This window comes from Lactuca saligna, chromosome 8, assembly GCF_052625555.1.
Source record: "Lactuca saligna cultivar CGN05327 chromosome 8, ASM5262555v1, whole genome shotgun sequence".
Lineage (NCBI taxonomy): Eukaryota > Viridiplantae > Streptophyta > Magnoliopsida > Asterales > Asteraceae > Lactuca > Lactuca saligna.
The window spans coordinates 10,267,193-10,283,399 of NC_136424.1; the positions used below are offsets into that span (position 1 = coordinate 10,267,193).

The window sequence follows — 16,207 nt, forward strand, 5'->3', positions numbered from 1 at the left end:
GACCCCCTAATGTAGTGGTTGCTCAATCTGGAAATGTCGGACCATATTCTCCATCGTACCCCCGATCTAACTAGTGCTCAAGGATAATTGATCAAAATATCCATACATGTCTCCTCCAAAATGTGCTCCTCCACATGGTGCATTTTGTTGCACCGGTTGTCCTCTCTCGCCTCGTCCTCGAACATTCCTCTGCCGAGGCCTTGGTTGTGGTTCGGGTTGATCAGTCGGACGCTCATCATCTTCTGGAGGTATCACATATCCTCCCCCAACATTCACCACCACTCGCATAATACCCAAAAACTGAATCGTCAAATCATTATCCGGGAAGCAAGTAAGATTCCGAATAAAATTAGGAGTCAAAATATTGTATGATCGGGCAAGGCGGGTGACCAAATATCCACCCATAATCAGACTCCTAGGCCTAGAATTTTTAGCCTTCCTCCCAAAAAATTGAGTTAGCATGTAAGCAAGGTCGCAACAAATGCTAGGAGTAATAATACTCCACAAAAAGAACAAATTCTGAATAGACACCTTATCACCATGGTGCTTGTGGTTGATCGAAAAGGTGATGAGGCGATGAAGAAAACCATACACGGGATTCCAAATCTGTGATTCACTATAATCACGAGGATTATACTCGTGATTGGAGATAGTTCACCAAAACTGAACGTCCAAAATGTCGGGATTAAAATCCCGAACACACCCAAGTAAAAAGGGCACAAAGAATGGAGATTGAGTCTCCACTTCCGTAAACAACCCCATACGCCAAGTAAACTCCCGAAGACTACATTCCCGATATACCCCACCTAACCGGATACAAGTCCATACGCCAAGTAAATGCCCGGTTATAATCAAAGTCCACGGTCTATTCTTCAAAGCTTACAGTAGAGAAAAACTCCACCGATAACTCCCGATAAACGGGTTCTTGAATTGCAAACAAATTCCTCCAACCATGACATGTAAAAGAAAAATCAACCCCCTCGTACACCTTCTCCAATAACGCTCTAATTCCAAAATCATACCCACATCGCGCAACCATCCCCAATCGACAATAGGTGCTATCACAAAGTCTCTATTATATAGCCATCCCAAATGATTTTCATATGTGGTCAATAATGCCCGAGAAATGTCGCGTGGAAACCGGTATAATGGATGAATGCTCACAACATCAATAGGATTCTCCTCTTGCTGAACAGCTCTTCTTGGACCCATATTCTTGCATTGACCAAAACAAAAGAAAAACAAAAACAAAATGCCCAAAATTTCTAATTAAAAACAAAACCAGAATATATGTTCGCCCAGAGTACACGACGTGTACTGGCAGTTCACGTCGTGAATCGTGGTCGGGACGTGATTCTCAATCTTCCAGGTTAAAGTCCAAATCTGACATGTATGATACTTGGGGTTTGTTTATTCCATTAATCTAAGGCCATTCATCCTAAAAATACTAACTAATCAAATCAATTTGGGGATTTTTGCATCTACATAAACCCTAATCTCTAAAAAGCATGTAATGTGAACAATAGCAACAATTGGGGGATGAATCACTTACCAAATGTAGTTAAGAGACAAAGTATTCAATATTATTGGAAGGAAAATGGAGAAAAATTGGTTGTGGGGCGTCTTCACTTCGTGCGGAAGTAGAATAAACAAAGGGAGTGGGTCAAGGTGATTATGTAACTGGTCCCCCCCGGATGTTTTTAACTGTCACGACATGAATATCAAGTTGGGCTAAGATCCGGGCTTCAAAGCTGGGCTAGACGATGGTACCCCGTTTATCAATCCCATTCACGACGTAAAGCATATGCCCACGATGTGAAATATAGTCTGGACCAAATATAATGTAAATTATGATATTTATTTATTCTAATTGTTTACCACTTAATTCTAAGTACCCCACATATAATTTTTACCATTTAAGAAGTTTTTAGATGATGAAATGATCACTTTCCTAAAAATAATTCCTAAAAAGAAAAGAAAAGAAAATGCAAACCAAACTAGGGTTGCCTCCCGAGAAGCGCTTCTTTTTTATGGAGTCGTGAGTTGGACTCCGTGTCTCGTACATCAAGCTATCAGAGGAGTCCACCACCTGCTCCTTTTGTTCTTTCCATCTTCTCTTGTACGCTTGAACCCGTCTAAGATATACCTTCTTTGAATTTTATTTTTTAGATTTTACTTCATCTAAATCGAGCTTTCTCTTGGTCCCTTTTGTTTCTAATTTTTCTCCATTATTCTTTAGCTCAATAGGAACCTTCTCTTCGTTCACCACTGGAACCGTATCCACCGAGATAACCCCATCTTCATCACTTGACAAATCATCTTCTTCATCATTCATCAATGTTGTTGGCTTTGTGTAGGTAATCACTTCAACAAAGAACGGGACAGATGCTCTTGGTTTGGTACGTTTAACTTGATGAATTGTCTTGATCTCTTCCTCCATGAGTTGTTCTGATTCTTCAAGTTCATAATCTTTATGAATATTGAACACCTCACCATTAACTTCAATTCCTTGAAACCCATCTTGTGCTCTAAAATCCTCTTTATCATCACCAACCCTCAATGTAAGCTTGGATTCACGAACATCTACTAAGCGCTAGCAGTATTTAGTAAGGGACGACCAAGAATAATTGAGATATTTACATCCTCCTTCATATCCATAATCACAAATTCAATTGGGAAAACAAATTTCCTAATTTTAACAAGGATGTCTTTTACGATTCCCCTTGGGTGTGTCACCGAACGATTGGCCATGTGGGTGGTCATCTTTGTAGCCTTCATTTTTTGAATATTCAGCTTTTGATAGAACGAATATGGCATTAAATTTATGCTAGCCCCAGAATCGCCTAAATCATAAGTCTTCAAATTGTTACCAAACTCACATGGAAGAGTGAGGCGTCCAGGATCTCTCATCTTCTTAGGTATTTCCCCCATCACAGCTCTTGAGCTTTGTTCACTAAGAATGGCCTTAGAATTTTTTATTTAGTTGCTGACAAGTGTCTACTAGATCTTGTAGGAACTTTTTGTATTCTAGAATTTTTGAAAGTGAATCGATAAAAGGGGTATTAATGGGAATACCCTTTATTTTCTTAATATAGTCTAGGTGTTCCCTTTCTGGTGGACTAAGATGTGCTCGAGATGGAAAAGGAAAAGGTGGTCAGTAAGCTGGAACGAATTCTGAAATCTTATGTTCAGATCGAGGCCACGCCCTGAACATGGGAGGTTCACGACGTGAGTCTGATGTTTTAGCAAAAAATTCATTTTCTAGCTTTGACTTCTTTGGCTTTGGTTCGGATGGCTTTAGCTCCTCCTCTATTGCTTCTAAGAGTTCAGAGATGGCCTCTTCTTCAGTGTCAATCACCATAACATGAGGTTGAGTCTTTTTCTCGGGAAATTTTTGAGAAATTTTTTCGTTAACCAAATTTGTTAGTTGACCAATTAGGACTTCAAGATTGTGAATCGATGCTTGCTGATTTCTTAATGATGTTTGATGGTCAATCATCACAGCTTGTTGTTCCTTCATCATTAACTTTTGATATTTCAAGGCCACATCAGTGTCGTTATGTCTCTTTGCTGAAGCTTCCATAAAACGTGCTAACACATTCTCTGAAGCTTCATCATTAACTTTTGATCCTTTTGATAGAAACCTCTACCTGTTTGTCTGTATTTCTCCTCCTTCTGTTTTCTTGTTCTCATCATATGGCAACCACTCTTTCTTTGGTTTTCTCCAATCTTCATCATACTTTTCCTCACTCGAGTAGCAAACTTGAGCCTTTTTATTTCCATAATCATCCAAATTACAGTCCTTAGTCAAATGTGGCCCATTAGACCTCTGACATCCAACTCTAATTGCATGAGTTGATTCGTCCATTTGGTTCAACCTTCGGTCCATAGTATTGAGCATTTCCATCATAGCAGCCATTTCTTCAGAATGAGCACCTCCACTGCCTTTTACTCCATTTTGTCTTGGATTGTGATATTCCCGAGAATGCTTTGCAAATTCTTCAACTAGTTCCTTGACCTCGGCCAGAATTTTCATTGTAAGTGGCCCTTGAAAATCGAGGAGTTGCCTTGTCAATACATTGACCCCATCATAGAATATAGACACCTCTTGTTGAATGTTAAGGTCATGTTGAGGACAATTCCTTAACAACCCCTTGTAACACTCCCATGCCTCGTAAAGTGACTCCCCTGGGTTTTGCTCAAAATTAGCTATCGCCTTTTTGAGTTTAGCTATCTTGGATGGTGGGCAAAATTGATCTAAGAATTGTTCATGCATCTGAGCCCAAGTAGTGATCGTACCAGGTGGTAGTGCTTTTAGCTAGTCCTTCGCAGCTCCCTTAAAAGTAACGGGAAGCATCCTTAGCAAGACGGTATCTCTATTAACATTCGGGACATTAAAATAATATGCAATGTCATTGAATTCATCTAAGTGCTTAAACACATCCTCATGATATTTTCTATAGAATGAGATATCCTTCAGTGCAGAAAGGATATGTCCTTTCAACTCGAATGTGATAGTGGCAGGTACGACAGGTTGTACTAAACCTGGACCAACATCATCTCTTATTCGCTTCCTTTAAGCTCCCATTGACATTTCTTCAATGTTCACCATCTCGTTCCTTGGCTCGTTTCCGGGTTCACTCGTATGTAATTCAAATTCAAGATCGGTATCATATTCGGATTTGGTTTGGGCAGGTATTTCATCTAAGTTTTCAACCTTGCTCTTGTTCTTTGAAGATGAAATCGAATCTTACGTTTTCTTTCCTGACTTCTTTGAGAACACTGACTTGAATTCTTGTAAAGGTGTCTTCTTTGGTGTTTGATCTTCTTTCATGTTCTTATCTTTCTTTTTGTGAAGGGCCGATTCTGGATCTTCAAGTGGTGGTACCAAAGGTGTGTTAGAGCCTCTGGTCATGAACTCCTGCAAAATAAAAAAAATAAAAATGTAAAACTGAACAAAAACTAAATAAAAGAAAAACAAAGAAAATGAAGAACTGTTGAATTCACGTCGTGATCTTAAGGATCACATTGTGAATCAGGTACTGGAACAAAAACTAAAGTTGGAAAATTAACTTGTTGCAGGTTTTACCCAACAAAAAGGATCAATCAATCTAAAGCAAATAAATATTAAAAATCAAATAAGTCGTTCCTCGGCAACGGCGCTAAAAACTTGATGTGAGCAATAAGCTACACTTAATTTTATATTTATAACCTAACTAACTCAACTAACTAAATTGCACCTAGGCAGTGTACCTAGTCAAATTGTAGAATAGTTTGGGTAAGTAGCGTGTCGATCACAGGGAACGGGTTTGACTAATCTATTTATCTACTACTAAATTAACCTAATTATTAAAGAAGGAAGAGGTTTTATCTAATTTTGCAAGTTTAGATGAATTTAATTCTTTAACACAAACTCAATCAATAAACAAAACACTTCTGTTAGTTCGAATCCACTTTCACGCAATGGTTATACATTAGTTATGACTATTAGTGTTGGTTACCAATTAATAAAGTATTAGCAATTTAGTTCTAAATCTACTAATCATTAATCAATTCATGTAAATCTATGTATGGTCACACAATAGTTAACACATAATCAATTATTAAATGAGATTGGAGCTATGTAAGATTGATCTGATAAACACACATTATGGTCATAATCATGAATTCTATAACACAACTTAATTTTAATAATTTAATTGCTTAACTAAGATAGGTTTGATCTTAGCTCTAATAAACTAGTGTTCACTGAATTATTAGGTATTCAAATTCATGTAGATTTGTATTCACTAACTACACAGAACAAGAGTTTTAAGCAATTAATTATCAACATACTAGGTAAAATCAATCCAACACAAGCATATTACCAACAAGTAAAGTCAAATCTAATGCATTAAAACCATGAGTTCCAAATTCATCTAGCTAACAGAAGCAGCTAGATTTAGCTGGACATACTAACAACTAAATAAACAAAAACCATAATCAAAGACATGTTTAAGTGTACCAATCTATAAACCAAGTTATGAACTTCTTCTTCCTTAGTGTTGAAAACCAGTTTCAAACCCTTCATTCTTCTGAAAGTCGTCTCCAAGAATCCTCCAAGGCAGCCAACAAGTCATTTAAATCGTAATGATCAAGCGTTTATATAATTCTCCTAAAAGTCCTTATTCACATAGTCATTCACGTCGTGACTTCGGAGATATCCTTCTCGGGCACGGATTCTTACTTCACGCGTATTCATCTTCTGGAAGGTTCAAAGCCACGTCATGTAGCTTTGGTTCACGACGTGAATCGAGCTAAATATGTGGATTTCTTATTCTTGCAATCTCCAAGTCACCAAAGTTCCATGTTTTATCATTTTTGGTCCCTTTCTTCCAAAATGCTTCTGTTTTGGCTGCAAAATAATAATTAAGCTTATAAGTACCAATATTGTATGCAAATAAACAAAATATTAGTACAAATGTAAATCAATATTGCCTAAAAATATGTATAAATATGACAATATCTGTGACATCCCTATTTTTACAGCCAGACAAGACCGATTTTTTTTATGCTTTATAAAAATCAGAGTACTTCTTTTCATAAAAGTATTGTGGAATTTGTTCCCAGAAAAATACGATAAATACGTTATCAAAATATTTTCGAAGAAACGTATTTTATTCATTTTAAAACGTTTGGGATGTCATCGTCAATACAGAAACATAAGCATAAACAGAACTTACATTCATTATCACTAGTCATCTATATCTCCTTAATTTCTCAGTATAATGTCACTTCATATCAACACCTGTGATATAAATAAACTGAGTGGGTCAGGTTGGGAAACCTGGTGAGTACATAGGGTTTTCAACCCACAATAATATAATTATTATGTTTAAACAATCAAACAATCAACCCAATTACCCATCCCCATTATCTTCTTTAGTCGTAAGTATCTACCCTAAGAATCACTTATTCCTCGTTCATTCATTCCTAAGGATCATCCTAAGGAATCGGCACGAAGTCCATCGTTGCCACGGTTTACACAACGGGCACTAAGTCTGCATAGTCGCCAGGGCTTAGGCACTAAGTCTACATAGTCGCCAGGGTTTAGGCACTAAGTATGCATAGTCTCCAAGGTTTAGGCATCAAGACTGCATGATCACCAAGGTTTAGGTATCAAGTCTGCATGATCATCAAGGTTTAGGCATCAAGTCTGCATGATCACCAAGGTTTAGGCATCAAGTCTGCATGGACGCCAGGGTTTAGAGTACACCGGGTGAACACATTGTTCACAACACCTGCAGGTTGCGAGCCTGCTAGTGTTCCACTAGACTGTCTAGAATAGTCTGTGGTTGTCATCCATACTCTACTGAATGACGGGGCCATCATTTGGGAAAGGCTTCTCACATCGTCCACCTCTCACCCTCACCTCGTGGTCTATAACACCTCTCAACTCATCATCCAACTCATATTCCATCTATTACATCTACCCCTGTTTTACCCCAACATTATCGTAGATATAAAATACATATACAGTTTAAATCATTTAAAACATGTATAAAATCGTTCATCTAGCATAGACAGCAAGCACTCAGATAATATGCACACATAGCACGTAATTTATATAAAATACTTCATATCTATGTGTAAGATGAAAGTAACTTTGCACTCACTTGAAAAAGTGGAGATTCCGAACTCAGACAGCGCTTCACTTCTTGAAAAAAAAAATTCCTTCGATGAAACCTAGTATTATTATCACTAGAGTTTAGTCTATTATTCACCGAGACTGATTAATAGTCTAGCTATTATTACTATTATATAATTGTTAAATAATACTTATATAACCCATAACAATAGTCCAATTACATATTATATGTTCTTAATAACGTTAATATAATTAAATATAAACTATATTAAAAATAGCGTAGGCGTAGCTCACTTACAGCAGGTTTTATAGAAAACCAGGCTTTGCTTGGAACAGCATTCCCATGCGGAAAAGCCCTTCTTCTCGGAGCCGTCGAGCACTCAGGGGCTTCCGTCTCGTGCTAGGGAACTAGGCTTTTCGAGGGGTTTCGGGGATAGAGAGAGGTTCTAGAGAGAGAGTAAAGAGAAGTAAGAATGAGAAAGGTTTGAAGAAAATGAGGGTGGGAGAGGTTCTATTTATAGGGTGAAAATGGTTGAACTTGGTGCCACATGTCACCATCTCGTGGCAAGACTTGGGGAGAAAGCAATGACCAAGATTGTGCCACATCACCCATTTTCGCACAGCACACTTCCAACTTCTAAAATCCGTAACTTTCATATACAACCTCCGTTTTTGACGTTCTTTATATCCACGCGTAGGTAAAAATAATATCTAAAACTTTTATTTTGACTCCGTCGGCTAATTCTCGACCGATCTTAAATTTAACAGTACTAGGCGTTTAGACTGTTAAATGACCACGAAGAATTCGTAACTCCTTCATACGGACTCTGTTTTCGTCTGTCTTTTTACTGTTAAGTTCCTATTAATGAGATCTTCAAATCTCATTTAAGTCACGTAAGCCAAAAACCGCTCGAACTAAAATTCAAGTTTCGTGTCGTGCACTGCTAAGCCGAATCTTAGAAAAATCATAACTTCTTCATATGAAGTCAGATTTGGGCGTTCTTTTTATGGATTTTCTCGGTTTAACATGTTCTACGAATTTCGTTTAGATTACTTAGTCTAAAAAGTCCTCAATTGTAAAATCACTATTTACGCTTTCCGGTGTCGTGTCGGTTCCGTCGTGAAAAACTTCGACGGGTCATAACTTCTCCGTTATAACTCGGATTTCGATGCTCTTTATATGCACGGAAACCTTGTGACATATTCAACAACCTTGTTAAGGTTATTTATACTAAATAATATTTTGTCGAAAAGTCATTTTCGACCCCTATTATCTCTAAATTGACTAGCCCGGATCTACGGGCGTTACAATTATCTCCCCCTTAGGATGATTACGTCCCGGAATCATCAACGAAACAGGGCTCGTATAATGAATCCATACGTCATCTCTTCATCCTAGGTAATAATTATAACTTCTATATTCCTTCAAGTCTATCTCTTAGACTCATTGACTGTAAGCAGTACTCGATCGTTCACCTACTCTCTACCTCAGGCTAGACTCCAAATTATGACCTTCAAGTCACAATCTCGATCCTTACTGGATACGAACTTGAGATAAGTTCTTTTATTACTACTATGGATCTATGTGTCATATTCTAACGACCTATCATTGTATGTTGCAACGCTTTAGACTTAGGTCTCTTATAGTCAAACTCCAAAACAGAGTATACCTTCCTTCATGTTCTAATGTGATACAATCACATTTCAATATGTAGCATTTCTAGCTACCAACTTCTTTAACAATCACCGCGATACTTCTACTGATCGCCCTGGGTTAGCTTTCATTTCAATCTTTTGGTTTAAGTTAGATGCTACATCGAACTTGGTTCTCTGAACCACGTAACATACTCATCGTATTCGGACTCAATTTGATATGACCACTAGGGTCAGAATAACAACAATCTTCTTAGTCATTACCGAAACGATGGTAACGACATGCTTGAATAAAACATACTCAATTATTGGCTTCTTGGTAACCTTGTGACTTTCCCTGATCCAAGCGTGAGTCATGTGATTCCGGTAGTATATGCATCTACTACCTTTCACACCTACTCATACTCGTCCCAAGTACTGTCTCGCAGTCCCTAAGTCTTAAAATCACAAAACAATTTAACCATACGAGTGCGTCCAAATAATCATAAAAAATCCCCTAGACTTTACTAGGACTTCTTCCATGCGTACCTTCAATCATCAATTGTGCTTCAACTCAGTTGGTGATGGAAATTCCAGATGATAGGAAAACTTTAGGAACTACACCAATCATTCTATCATCCCGCCAATCAAATGTGTACATTCAGATGTACCGTACTTCTCTAAACGTACTACAATTTTATCAGACGTATTCTAAAGGCAAGATACCTCTCTTATGATATCTTTCGATAGGTATCATTCACTATCGTAAGCCATCTCATTTCCTCTAATTTATCAGTCTATCATGGTTCGCATCACTTCCTGAACTTCTGCCATTGTGATAGGTTCAGGTGCAGGCGCAACAACCAATGCATGACCCATCACATTCTTAGGCTCAGGTTGTCATCTTCCTCGGATATTTCCTAGTATGTCCTCACCATGACATTTTGTACACCCCAAGAAAACGATCGGTGTATCGAGGCGAGAATTTTAAGATAGGAAAGATTTTATTTACGATAGACTTATAGATCTCCTTGTCACACCGAAAAGTTATATGGCAATTCTAATAGCGTAATCAAATGTTTAGAAATCTGAACACATAAAATTTCCAGATCCGATCGGCAACAGACCATAGATCCGAACAAATAATAGCATATAAGGCATCTTTATAGCTATAACATAAAACATTTAGCATAGAAAACATTTTAGGCATCTTTCCTAAAATAAACTAGTGTTTGTTCTAAAATATAGTAGACACTCATCTCACAATCATTGCTTAGCATTCTAAGATTAAGTCTAGAAATTTCCTACAAATTCCTAGTTCGCTTAAACTAATGCTCTGACGCCAACTGTGACATCCCCATTTTCACGGCCAGACAAGACCGATTTTGTTTATGCTTTATAAAAATCAGAGTACTTCTTTTCATAAAAATGTTGCGGAATTTGTTCCCAGAAAAATACGATAAATACGTTATCAAAATATTTTCGAAGAAACGTATTTTATTCATTTTAAAACGTTTGGGATGTCATCGTCAATACAGAAACATAAGCATAAACAGAACTTACATTCATTATCACTAGTGATCTATATCTCCTTAATCTCTCAGTGTAATGTCACTTCATATCGACACCTGTGATATAAATAAACTGAGTGGGTCAGGTTGGGAAACCTGGTGAGTACATAGGGTTTTAAGCCTACAATAATATAATTATTATGTTTAAACAATCAAACAATCAACCCAATTACCCATCCCCATTATCTTCTTTAGTCGTAAGTATCTACCCTAAGAATCACTTATTCCTCGTTCATTCATTCGTAAGGATCATCCTAAGGAATCGGCACGAAGTCCATCGTTGCCACGGTTTACACAACGGGCACTATGTCTGCATAGTCGCCAGGGCTTAGGCACTAAGTCTGCATAGTCGCCAGGGTTTAGGCACTAAGTATGCATAGTCTCCAAGGTTTAGGCATCAAGACTGCATGATCACCAAGGTTTAGGTATCAAGTCTGCATGATCATCAAGGTTTAGGCATCAAGTCTGCATGATCACCAAGGTTTAGGCATCAAGTCTGCATGGACGCCAGGGTTTAGAGTACACCGGGTGAACACATCGTTCACAACACCTGCAGGTTGCGAGCCTGCTAGTGTTCCACTAGACTATCTAGAATAGTCCGTGGTTGTCATCCATACTCTACTGAATGACGGGGCCATCATTTGGGAAAGGCTTCTCACATCGTCCACCTCTCACCCTCGCCTCGTGGTCTATAACACCTCTCAACTCATCATCCAACTCATATTCCATCTATTACATCTACCCCTGTTTTACCCCAACATTATCGTAGATATAAAATACATATACAGTTTAAATCATTTAAAACATGTATAAAATCGTTCATCTAGCATAGACAGCAAGCACTCAGATAATATGCACACATAGCACGTAATTTATATAAAATACTTCATATCTATGTGTAAGATGAAAGTAACTATGCACTCACTTGAAAAAGTGGAGATTCCGAACTCAGACAGTGCTTCACTTCTTGAAAAAAAAAATTCCTTCGACGAAACCTAGTATTATTACCACTAGAGTTTAGTCTATTATTCACCGAGACTGATTAATAGTCTAGCTATTATTACTATTATATAATTGTTAAATAATACTTATATAACCCATAACAATAGTCCAATTACATATTATATGTTCTTAATAACGTTAATATAATTAAATAAAAACTATATTAAAAATAGCGTAGGCGTAGCTCACTTACAGCAGGTTTTATAGAAAACCAGGCTTTGCTTGGAACAGCATTCCCATGCGGAAAAGCTCTTCTTCTCGGAGCCGTCGAGCACTCAGGGGCTTCCGTCTCGTGCTAGGGAACTAGGCTTTTCGAGGGGTTTCGGGGATAGAGAGAGGTTCTAGAGAGAGAGTAAAGAGAAGAAAGAATGAGAAAGGTTTGAAGAAAATGAGGGTGGGAGAGGTTCTATTTATAGGGTGAAAATGGTTGAACTTGGTGCCACATGTCACCATCTCGTGGCAAGACTTGGGGAGAAAGCAATGACCAAGATTGTGCCACATCACCCATTTTCGCACAGCACACTTCCAACTTCTAAAATCCGTAACTTTCACATACAACCTCCGTTTTTGACGTTATTTATATCCACGTGTAGGTAAAAATAATATCTACAACTTTAATTTTGACTTCGTCGGCTAATTCTCGACCGATCTTAAATTTAACAGTACTAGGCGTTTAGACTGTTAAATGACCGCGAAGAATTCGTAACTCCTTCGTACGGACTCTGTTTTCGTCTGTCTTTTTACTGTTAAGTTCCTATTAATGAGATCTTCAAATCTCATTTAAGTCACGTAAGCGAAAAAACGCTCGAACTAAAATTCGAGTTTCGGGTCGTGCACTGCTAAGCCGAATCTTAGAAAAATCATAACTTCTTCATACGAAGTCAGATTTGGGCGTTCTTTTTATGGATTTTCTCGGTTTAACATATTCTACGACTTTCGTTTAGATCACTAAGGCTAAAAAGTCCTCCATCGTAAAATCACTATTTACGCTTCCCGGTGTCATGTCGGTTCCGACGCGAAACTTCGACGGGTCATAACTTCTCCTTTATAACTCAGATTTCGACGCTCTTTATATGTACGGAAACCTTGGGACATATTTTACAACTTGGTTAAGATTATTTATTCTAAATAATCTTTTGTCGAAAAGTCATTTTCGACCCTTATTACCTGTAAATTGACTAGCCCGGATCTACGGGTTTTACAATATCACCCTTCAATTCCTTTACAAAACAAGTCTAGATTTAACTAAACAGACCCCATCTTCTAAAATCTTTACAAAACTAATCCAAAATTTACCTTTTTAACCCGTAACTTTCTGTTATGACATATTCAGCCTTGCCCTCTCTTTTTCCTCGAAATTAAGTCCGAATAATTACCACAAAGCCCCTGCCTTCATAAATATTTACAAAATAAGTCTCGAATTTACACTTTAGCCCACAAATAATCCAAATAATAACTTTTGGCTCCCAAAACCAATGCCCTTCTAAATATTATGGATTTTAAGGCCAAGATTCATTTATTAGTCTTTATCTATTTATTTACATAATAAACGGGGTGTTACAACTCTCCCCCACTTAAATTAGATTTCATCCTAGAAATCATTCCTTACCATCCCTTACACACCAACCACTCAAGTGTCATGGCCACAATCCTGGGCACACCTTGGCCTTCCCAGGGTAATCGTGACCAATCTTCGCAAAGCCCTAAAATCTGTTGTGTCGAGATGACCTAATTCCCTGATAGCCCACTCGTACTGAATCATTATCTTTGAATCCAGCTTGTTTATCCCTCAACAGACTACTCAACTTCTAATAGCTCAAGGTTCCCGCTATAAAACAAGATCACTCGCTAATAATCCTTGCAGATCACTTATACTTTCCCAAGGCTCCGACAATCCCGTTGCGAGTGACTTGTCGCTTCCCAATCAACCAACTATTTGTACGTACTCGCAACCTAAAACACAAATACTAACACTGCCCAAACGTTAAAACTGTTGGAACACTCAACTGCCTGAAGCAGTATGCTACTACAAGGCTGCTTTCCAAAATCCATTGAGACCTCCTTGGTCTCAGTTTGTTCGCCAATCATCTGAAATATCGGGTTCCGGCCCGGCTGCGGAGCCAAAGGACTCCCCACTTAGTCGCCTCACACGACTTCTGAACGAAATCCTTCTCAGGAACTAGTTGCCACTAGTTATCATGCCACTGGGACTCTAACAACATCCTGATCTAACCGATCGGGTCCATGTGTTGAATCTTGTCATCATCAAATCCAAGATTAAAAATGATTGGTACCTGACCAATGGTAGCCTTACATCACAAGCAACCTTAAGCAATCCATTGCTATTGTGATCTCATAACTGTAGTGATGTTCCTACACTCTTATCATTGGCATAACCAAGTCTAATCCCTCTGGGGAAACCCATAAACCCATCAGTGGATTTCTATATCCTCACTTCTACACCTGAACTAGTGATTACTAATGTCCCTTCCGCGTTCTAACAACGCACTCATGCTATCTACCAACCTAGTGAATGTTGCGGCTACACCCACAGACTTACATCACTCTAGCACTATCTGCTAACCCGGTGAATGTTGGGGCTACACCCGCAGACTTACAACACTTCTAGCACTATATGTTGCTAGTGAATGCTACGGCTACCCCCGCAGTCTTACAACACTTTCCATACTACCTGATTGCTAATGAATGCTACGACTACCCCCACAGTCTTACAACACTTTCCATACTACCTTATCGCTAGTGAATGCTACGGATACCCCCATAGTCTTACAACATTTCCCATACTACCTAATCGCTAGTGAATGCTACGGCTACCCCCACACTCTTACAACACTTTCCACACTACCTGATCGCTAGTGAATGCTACGGCTACCCTCGCAGTCTTACAACACTTTCCATACTACCTAATACCTAGTGAATGCTACGGCTACCCCCACAGTATTAAAACACTTTCCACACTACCTGATCCTTAGTGAATGCTACGGTTACCCCCGCAGTCTCACAACACTTTCCATACTCCCTGATTGCTAGTGAATGTTACGGTTACCCCCGCAGTCTTACAACACTTTCCATATCGGTCGAACATGCACTCGACCTAACACACAACTGAACTTAATTCATGGCTACAATCCCAACTTGATTCCCCTAATTCTGCTATCAAGCACTGAGAAGACGCGATTCATATGTTGGGGAGTTTTACCAAACTCCCAACTCACACAACCCTCAAACCAAATAGCCACTTGGGTTGTCTTCCTTTCTGACAACGATGCGAAACTTATCCTATTTTCAAAACTACTCCTGCTTCTGAATACTGAGATAATTCTCCCCACTCAGATTCGACTAAGTCTTCACAATACATGAAATTTAGATAATTCCCAATCGTCCTCGCTTTCCAACGGTCGATCCAATGACAACCAACTCTTTCCAACCTAGCGTTCCATTACCAGCCAATCCCCAATGATCACACACTTCTAAGAACTAGCTGAACACTTCCTGAATCCCAGTGAAACCGACAATCTCTAATACATGAATGATCCCCCACTCAAATACTGAAGTCCAAAAGGTAGATGCTCCAATTAATATCTCAACAACGATTTACTTCCCTTGACGCTTTCCTCCACCAATCAATAATGGTTACTGAACTATTGAAACCTGCCAACGCTGAGTAACCATCCTAAGGGACCCTGTCCGCAAACCTCCCACATAATACCCTTCTTCCCAAAGTGCTCCAACAAATCTCCCAACCTCACCTTAGAAATAATATCATTCAGGGTCACGCACCCTGACTCACTCAACAGCTCGATCATCCACAACTGAACTGCAGTAGCTGAACAAACCTTTGCCCTAAAGCGGCCACAAACTACTCCCAATACATAGTCTCCAATCCTCATAAGTGCAATAGATCGCACAATTAATCCTTACCGTCAGATGAAAGAGATCCAAGGTGAATCGGATCTGAGCTCCTATGGGTCGAAACGGTAATTGTGTATGCCTCACAAGATATTCATGCCACACTGACCCACCTGCACTCACCAGCGCTGAAATACTATCGCTAACCCCTGCGACTAACTGACCCGAGCTGGAACGCAACCTGATCCTGGGGTCCCAATTCTACTTACTCATTCGAGATCGAAAACTAAAAGGGAACAATCCTTGCCCTATAAAACAACATTCCAATCCATCATTTAACCATTCTACTTCCAGCTAAAAAACTCCAGCTGAACATAATCATCACTCCCCTCCAGAGTCCCAACGACTCGCATTTCAGCCTCGAGCAAAACCCCTAAAGCCTTAACTTCAGAAACTTCTGTGATAGCCACTCCCGCCCGCGGAATGCAATGAGTACAGAATATCT

General features: G+C 38.9%; 1 non-coding gene across 1 annotated transcript; it reads left to right on the top strand.

Annotated features, from left to right (window-relative positions):
• Window positions 1–4,121: 4,121 nt before the first annotated feature.
• LOC145013409 (small nucleolar RNA R71) lies at window positions 4,122–4,228 on the top strand. Its single transcript, XR_013664970.1, has one exon. It is a non-coding gene; the product is annotated as a small nucleolar RNA R71 (small nucleolar RNA).
• Window positions 4,229–16,207: the final 11,979 nt, after the last annotated feature.